This window comes from Nicotiana tomentosiformis, chromosome 4, assembly GCF_000390325.3.
Source record: "Nicotiana tomentosiformis chromosome 4, ASM39032v3, whole genome shotgun sequence".
Taxonomy (NCBI): domain Eukaryota; kingdom Viridiplantae; phylum Streptophyta; class Magnoliopsida; order Solanales; family Solanaceae; genus Nicotiana; species Nicotiana tomentosiformis.
The window spans coordinates 94,035,918-94,043,310 of record NC_090815.1 but is presented as its reverse complement, the minus strand read 5'-3'; positions in this window follow the sequence as shown (position 1 = coordinate 94,043,310).

Sequence of the window (7,393 nt, the reverse complement as noted above, 5' to 3'; positions counted from 1 at the left end):
GCACGACCGCAAAAGCACCAAAATGGTCGTAGATGCGGTCTGGACTAGGAAGGCCAGTGGCCGCAGATGCGCACTCCTTACCGCAGAAGAGGAGTCGCACCTGCGGCTTCGCGACCGCAGAAGCAAAAAAGGGAAGGGCCAAGCCTCATCGCAGAAGCGGACTACTGTCCGCAAAAGCACCTCAAACTGCAGAAGCATGAAGGCCCTCGCATCTACGAGACCGCAGATGCGGCTAAGTGCATCGCATATGCGAAAAATGCCTGGGCAGAATATAAACGAAGGGTCCGAGAGTTTATCTCATTTTTGGACTTTCAAGCACGGTTTTGGGGCGATTTTCAGAGGGAATTCACGAAAAACTTGAGGTAAGTCACTTGTGATCATTGTTAGTCAATAATATTAGATTATCCTTGAGTATTTCTACTAGATTACGTATTTTTGAGATGAATTAGAGTATTTGGGCCTAGGGATTTCATAATAAGAAATTAAGATTTGGAGGTCGAGTTGATGTCATAATTTGGTAAAATTGGTATGGTTGGACTCGTGGTTGAATGGGCGTTCATATTTTATAATTTTTGTTAGGTTCCGAGATGTGGGACCCACGGGTGATTTTTGAGTCAAATTTCGAATTTTGTTGAAAAATTTATATTTTCATATGGAAATAATTCCAATAATTTGTATTGATTAAATCGAATTAATTATGACTAGATATGAGATTTTCTGAGGCCAATTCATGAGGCAAAGGCATAGCGGAGTAAAGAATTACCCGGTTCGAGGTAAGTGACTTGTCTAACCCTGTGTGGGAGAAATTTCCCTTAGGATTGATATTGATATGATAATTGTGATGTGTGAAAAGTCGTGTATGTGAGGTGACGAGTGTGTACACGGGCTAAATATGAAAAACTATGATTTTACATTGTGTAGATCTCTGTTACACATTAATTAAATTATTTTATCCGGTTATATTCATCACCATTGATCTATTTTTATATTTTAAATTTGCCTGACATTTTTTCTGCTAATTGCTTTACCTGTTTAGTTGAAACTTTTTTTTTTTTTTCTGTGCTCAATATTTGAAAGTTGCATTTCTTAATTGAATTATTATTAATATGAAGTATTTGACATTTTTAAATTCCGTATTGAGGCAACGTGCTAAAAATTGTGAAAGATTATTTTTGCTGAGTTATTCATTCCCGAATATTTTGTGAGATTATTTATACTAATTGTGATTGAGCCATGAGCTCCTTATTGTGGAAAACATTATTGTTGATGATTTATTTTGGCAAGTTGAAATATTTGGGCACTTGAGGTGCAAATTGTGATATATTGTGATATTGATACGCATGCGGTGGTATAAGGTCTGGGTGTTGAAATACATGCGGTGAGATAAGGGTGGCTTGATACACGTGGCTAGTAGAGGAACTACTAGAAGTCATGCAGTGTGATAAGGGTGGCTAAAACGCAGGATGCTATTTCGGAAAAAATATTTTCTTTAAAATTAAATGTGAAGGCTCCCGCGGTGATATAAGAAAATGAGATATTGTGAATTTATTTATGATTTGGGACTACGAGGCGGTACCTCGGGAGTGCCCTTGTTGATATTTATTTATGGTTGCATTTGCCTTTGGTTATTTTGATGTTTTCCTTAAAGTTGTAAATTTCTGTTTTCCTTCCGCGAGGTGTTAATTGCTCTTATTCTGTGTAGTTAAATTGTGACATACTAATTACTTGATTTATTCCCATTGTCATTATTATTATTATATTGTTAAACTTTTCTCCCTATCTTTTATTATTCCAATAGGGCCTAACCTGACCTCGTCACTACTCTACCGAGGTTAGGCTTGGCACTTACTGGGTATCGTTGTGGTGTACTCATACTACGCTTCTGCACATCATTTTGTGCAGAACCAGATACTTCCTATCAGACCAGGCATTATTGAACTAGCCGTACGCGGAGACTTCAAGGTATATCTTCCAGCGTCCGCAGACCTCGGAGTCCCCTTCTATCCTTATTATGTTATTTTTCTTATTCTCTTTAGACTCTAATGTATATAGACACTTAGAAAAATTCTTAGAAGTTTGTGACTTATTTCTACCGGGTTTTGGGAGTTGTAACAATTGAATCGCGGTTTGATTTATTATATACGTTGAGATTTGATTTTTAGTTTTGTATTCTGCATAATTGATAGGCTTACCTAGTCTTAGAGACTAGGTGCCATCACGACATCCTACGGAGGGAAATTGGGGTCATGACAGTTGTGGTGTACTCATGCTATGCTTCTGCACATCGTTTTGTGTAGATCCAGGTACCTCCTACCAGTCCAGGCACTAGTGAGACGAGCTCAACTTCGGAGGTTTCAAGGTATACCTGTCGGCGTCTGCAGGCCTCGGAGTCACCCTCAATCTAGTCTACTATATTTTCTTTCCCTTTATAGACACATTGTTGCATAGGGATGATCTGTATTACTCGTAAAGCTTGTGACTTGTTATCACAAGATCTTGGGGAGTTTGTATACGTTGATTTATGGCGTTTTCGTTATAATAGTTGTTGAGTATTTGAGAGTTTATTCGTTATTTCTGCATATTCTGCGTATATGTTAGGCTTACCTAGTCTTAGAGACTAGGTGCCATCACGATATCCTACGGAGAAAAATCGGGGTCGTGACATAGGATTTGATGGATATGGTGTTTTGATTGATATTTGTGGATTTTAACTCTAGTTATTTGTTTAAATTTGTTTATGGAGCTTTGCATTGTTCGCAACTTTATTCACCGGTTTATTTAATCGAAAGAGGAATGTTTTGGTGATTATATTTGCATTATTTTGTTTGGTTTAATTCGGTGATTCTTTTAAGTAATCGAAAGAGCTTGTTGAATTGTTGATTAAATCAACTTAGGAGAATATTCGAGAAACGTTTTTCTAAAGACTAATACATTAACGCATGCTTCCATATTTTCACAGTGCTTATATTAGTTCACCTCATAGAGTTAAGATTTAATCGAGAGAGGAGTATTGGCTACACGTTTGAATTAATCATCGAGTGAATTCATAAGAATTATTAGAACATTAGAGTGAATTGAACTAGAGTTGGATCCTAAATATCTATCTTGCACCCATCTTGTCATGACTCTTATTTCTCTGATTGATATTTCGGTGTTGCTCAATTCTTGTCTTCCTTAATTATTTAGTTTCATAGTTAACTTTAGTTATTAATTATCCCAACCAAAGTTCTAATCTCCTAAATAGCATTAAGCTAGAAATTAATTGAACATTATTTATATCCAATCCCTGTAGAGACGAAAATTAACTATATTACCTTTGGTTAGCGAGGATCAATTTCGTATTGTGTTTTGCACTCGTAAAATTTTGGCGCCATTGCCGGGGATTGGTAATCAATAGTGTTCAAAATTAGTTTTTGGTGCTAATTTAGGAATCAATTTTATTTTATTCTTCACAATTTTTCTCTTCTGTGTGCAAGTAACAGTTTTAACTTCTCTGGTGTATGACTCGATCTTCTTCAAAAGAAGTGATTCCATACGACCCAGAGGTGGAAAAGCGTCTGAGACAGTTGAGGAAAGACAAAGAACTCACCAAAAAGTTATTGGGGTAATCTTCAACCCAAGAACACGTGGCTAAGAACGATGATGACGGGATAGACTTAGCTGCAAAAGAGGCAGCACAATAGAGAGAACAAGTTGCACAGATAGCATCTGAAGCAGCCCTTAGAGCTGCTGATGAGACTATCGAAGATGATGTAGGTCAAAGATTCAATCCAAATCGACCCTTGGTTGAAGACCAATTAGAAAATATGGCACCCAGGCCTGGGAGAGCTTTGGGTGATTATGCTAGACCAGTCTACAGTCAGGGACTATCAAGTGCCAGACCTCCATCCGTACCAGCAAATAATTTTGAGTTGAAGCAAGGCTTGCTTCAAATCATTCAGAACAATTGTGTCTTTAGAGGTAAGGCGAATGAAGATCCTAACACTCGCTTGATGGACTTTGAGGAAATCATGAATACCTTCCAGTACAATGGAGTGTCGAAAGATGCAGTCTACTTATGGGCATTCCCCTTTTCACTGAAGGATGATGCGAAACACTGGCTTCGCATCTTACCAACTGGGTTGATCAGGACATTGAAAGATATGACTAAAAAGTTTCTTGACAAGTACTTCTTAGCTGCAAAAACAGTGAAATTCAGAAGGGAAATCCACATCTTCTGCTAGAAAGACACTGAAACGGTCTTCGATGCCTGGGAAAGATTCAAGGATATAATGAGAAGATGTCAGGATAATGGAATCGAATTGTGGATGCAACTCCAGACTTTTGGGATGTACTGACTCCTTCCTCACGACGAGCACTGAGTACTGCAGTTGGAGGCCCTTTAATAAAGAAAACTCCTGAGGAGATTGTTGTGATTCTTGATGAACTATCTAAAGATGCTAACCAATGGCCCACTGAGAGTAATGATAGAAGAAAATCAACTGGGGTTCACAGGTAGACTCTAACACATCAGTTCAAGCCGAGCTAGACACCATGGCTAGAGAGATAAGAAACTTAACCTTAGCCAAGGTCCAGGGCCAGTCATCATCAGTTTGTGACTTTTGTGAAATAGGTCATCCAACATTGTTAAGTGGTAAATGATGTGGGAAGCTTTGACAGAGGCAACTGATAAGTGTGGATTTTACCCACTTATTAGTACCTTCTTTCTTTGGTTTTAGTCCGAAATTGTTGATTTTTTTTTCAAAACTAATAAAATTGTACAAATTACAGGAATGTTGGAGAATTGGACCTCAACGAAGAAATATAACTCAAAAAGGAGTGTTCCGGCTCATAGATCAAGAAAAAGTACAGCATGCCAAAAATGCGGTCCGCAGAAAGAATTTTGCGGCCGCTGAAGAAAGTGTGAACCACAGAATTACCTCTGCGGTCACAGAACTGGTGCCTGAAGCTCATAGGATGATTGAAAAAATGCAAACCGCACACAATTTGTGCGTACGCAAAAACTGGTCGCACTGACAAGAATTCAAAAGGTTCAGAGAGTGTGCAAAACGACCAAGTGTGAAGGCTTGCCAAAAGTGCAGTCGTAGAAGGAAAAGTGCAGCCGCAAAAGCTGAAGTGCAGCTGTAGACCAAATTATGCAGCTGCAAAAATCTTCCACCTGCAAAGCCAAGAAAGGTGTGTAACGCTTATGGAATTGTGCGGCCGCAGAACCTCCCGGAGGGTATTTTTGTTAGCAAATTTTGGGCCACTATAAATAGATGGGAAACACTTTTTTAGGGTAAGTTTTATAATTTTTAGTGTTGTAGCCATTATCTTTTACTACTTTGGGTAATTTGAGACCGTAATTTTGGGTATAAACACATTAGTTTTATCAATTTAATCTTGTATTATTGCTTTAATTAGTTCTTCTTCTTTGTTTTCTTCAATTTCTGTTATGAGTAGCTAGATTTTCTCTAGGGTTGTGACCCAACCTTAGTGTGTAAACCTTATGGGTGGTTAATCTAATGCTTGTTTATGATTGAATGTTTATTATTTATCCTTGTTCATGCATTATTTCTAGAATTAATGGTTGTAAATATTGATTCCTGCCTATTCGACGTGGTTCTTACTTGAGAAAGAAGGACTTAGTCTAGGAAAACTTGATTAACAAGAAATAGGGCTAGTTAAAATTTTGGCTAGCCTAATTAAAGGGTTTGAACTAGACATAGGAAACCTGACTTGAGCTTATATCAACTTTTTGAATTGATACCCAATTGGGATTGAGAAAGTCAATTTGGGCAAAATCACTCTATAACAGAGAGGTATTGAGTGAGTAATTTAGAGTTGAGAGTTATAATATACCCCGGTCACTAAAACAAGCATTAACGTAATTTATCCATTAGTCTAACACCTATGTGAAGGTCACTTCCCTAGGCCTTTTACCCATTTGATAAAAATAACAAAAATAATTACTCATTTTCTAGTCTCTTTTCCTTAGTTGATCATTGCTAGTGTCAATTTTACAAGCAGCTAACAAAACCCCATATTTGGAATTGTAATTGAGCTATTTCATCTACGCTCATCAAGTGTACACCCTAACACCCATATATTAAACTCCCTGTGAAAATCGACCCCAACTCTTGTTGGGTACTATTTTTCGAACAATCGTTTCCACTCAATATTGAGTGTGGATTGAGCGTAGATTAGCAACTACCAAAGTGGCAATAATTTTAACTCTGTGGGGCATAGGCATCAAGGTTTTTCTTGGAGTTCACTAGGCGGTAGTGCGAATGTATGGCAACAGAATAACTCCAGACCCAGGGATAAGGAGCTCTAGGTTTTCTCAATTAGCAGAGGCAGCAATACCAGTCTCCACAGTCTGATCAGTCTAACATGGAAGATCTTTTGAAGGCCTTTATTATAAGACAGATAAGAGGCTTGAAACTTATGGCACAGCCATTCGAAACTTGGAAAGACATGTGGGGCAACTTGCTAATCTATTGTCGGAGAGGGTTCCAAAAGCTCTTCCTGCTAATACCAAAAGAAATCCAAAAGAGACAATAAATACAATGTCTTTGAGAAGTGGGCACGTATTGGAGGACCCCAGTGCAAAACAAAAGGATGAGTTGATTGAAGGGCATGTAGAATTGTGGAGGATCAGAAAAATAGCAACAATCAAGAAGGTGAAGTGAGGGTAGATGATGATCTAAAGAAGAAGGGGAAGGCTAGAACTCAGAATAAAAATAAGGATGGAAATTCAATGAATGGGGAGACTAAGGAGAGAGAATACATGTCTGCTCTACCTTTCCCTCATAAGCAAATAAGAGAGAATTTGGACAAACAATTCGGGCGTTTTCTAGAAGTGCTCAAGCAGGTGCATGTTAATCTACCTTTCACAGAGGTGCTCTCTCAGATGCCAGCCTATGCTAAGTTCCTGAAGAAGATATTGTCCAACAAGTGTAAGATGGGAGAGACATCGGTTGTCAAGCTCACAGAGCATTGTAGTGCCATTCTCCAAAATAAGCTCCCTAAAAAATATGGAGATCCAAGGAGTTTTACTATACCTTGCTCTTTAGGAAGTACTAAGTTTGAAAAAAAATTTGTGTGATTTAGGTGCTTCTATTAATCTTATGCCTTTGTCTATTTTTAGGAAATTGGGGGGAGAGATTGGAAAAATCAGATCTATACCCGTGTCTTTGCAGTTGGTGGATTAGACCACAATCATACCTGAAGGAATAGTGGAAGACCTTTCTTGTCTACTGGCAAAGCTATTCTGGACATTCAGGAAAGGCAGCTCATGCTCAGACTGGGGGAAGAAAGGATGGTTTTCAAGATAAAGGGAGCAATGGAGGCACCTAGAGACGAGCTGACTGCACATTCTGAATTCAAGGCAAAGGCCCTAAAAGAGCGAGCT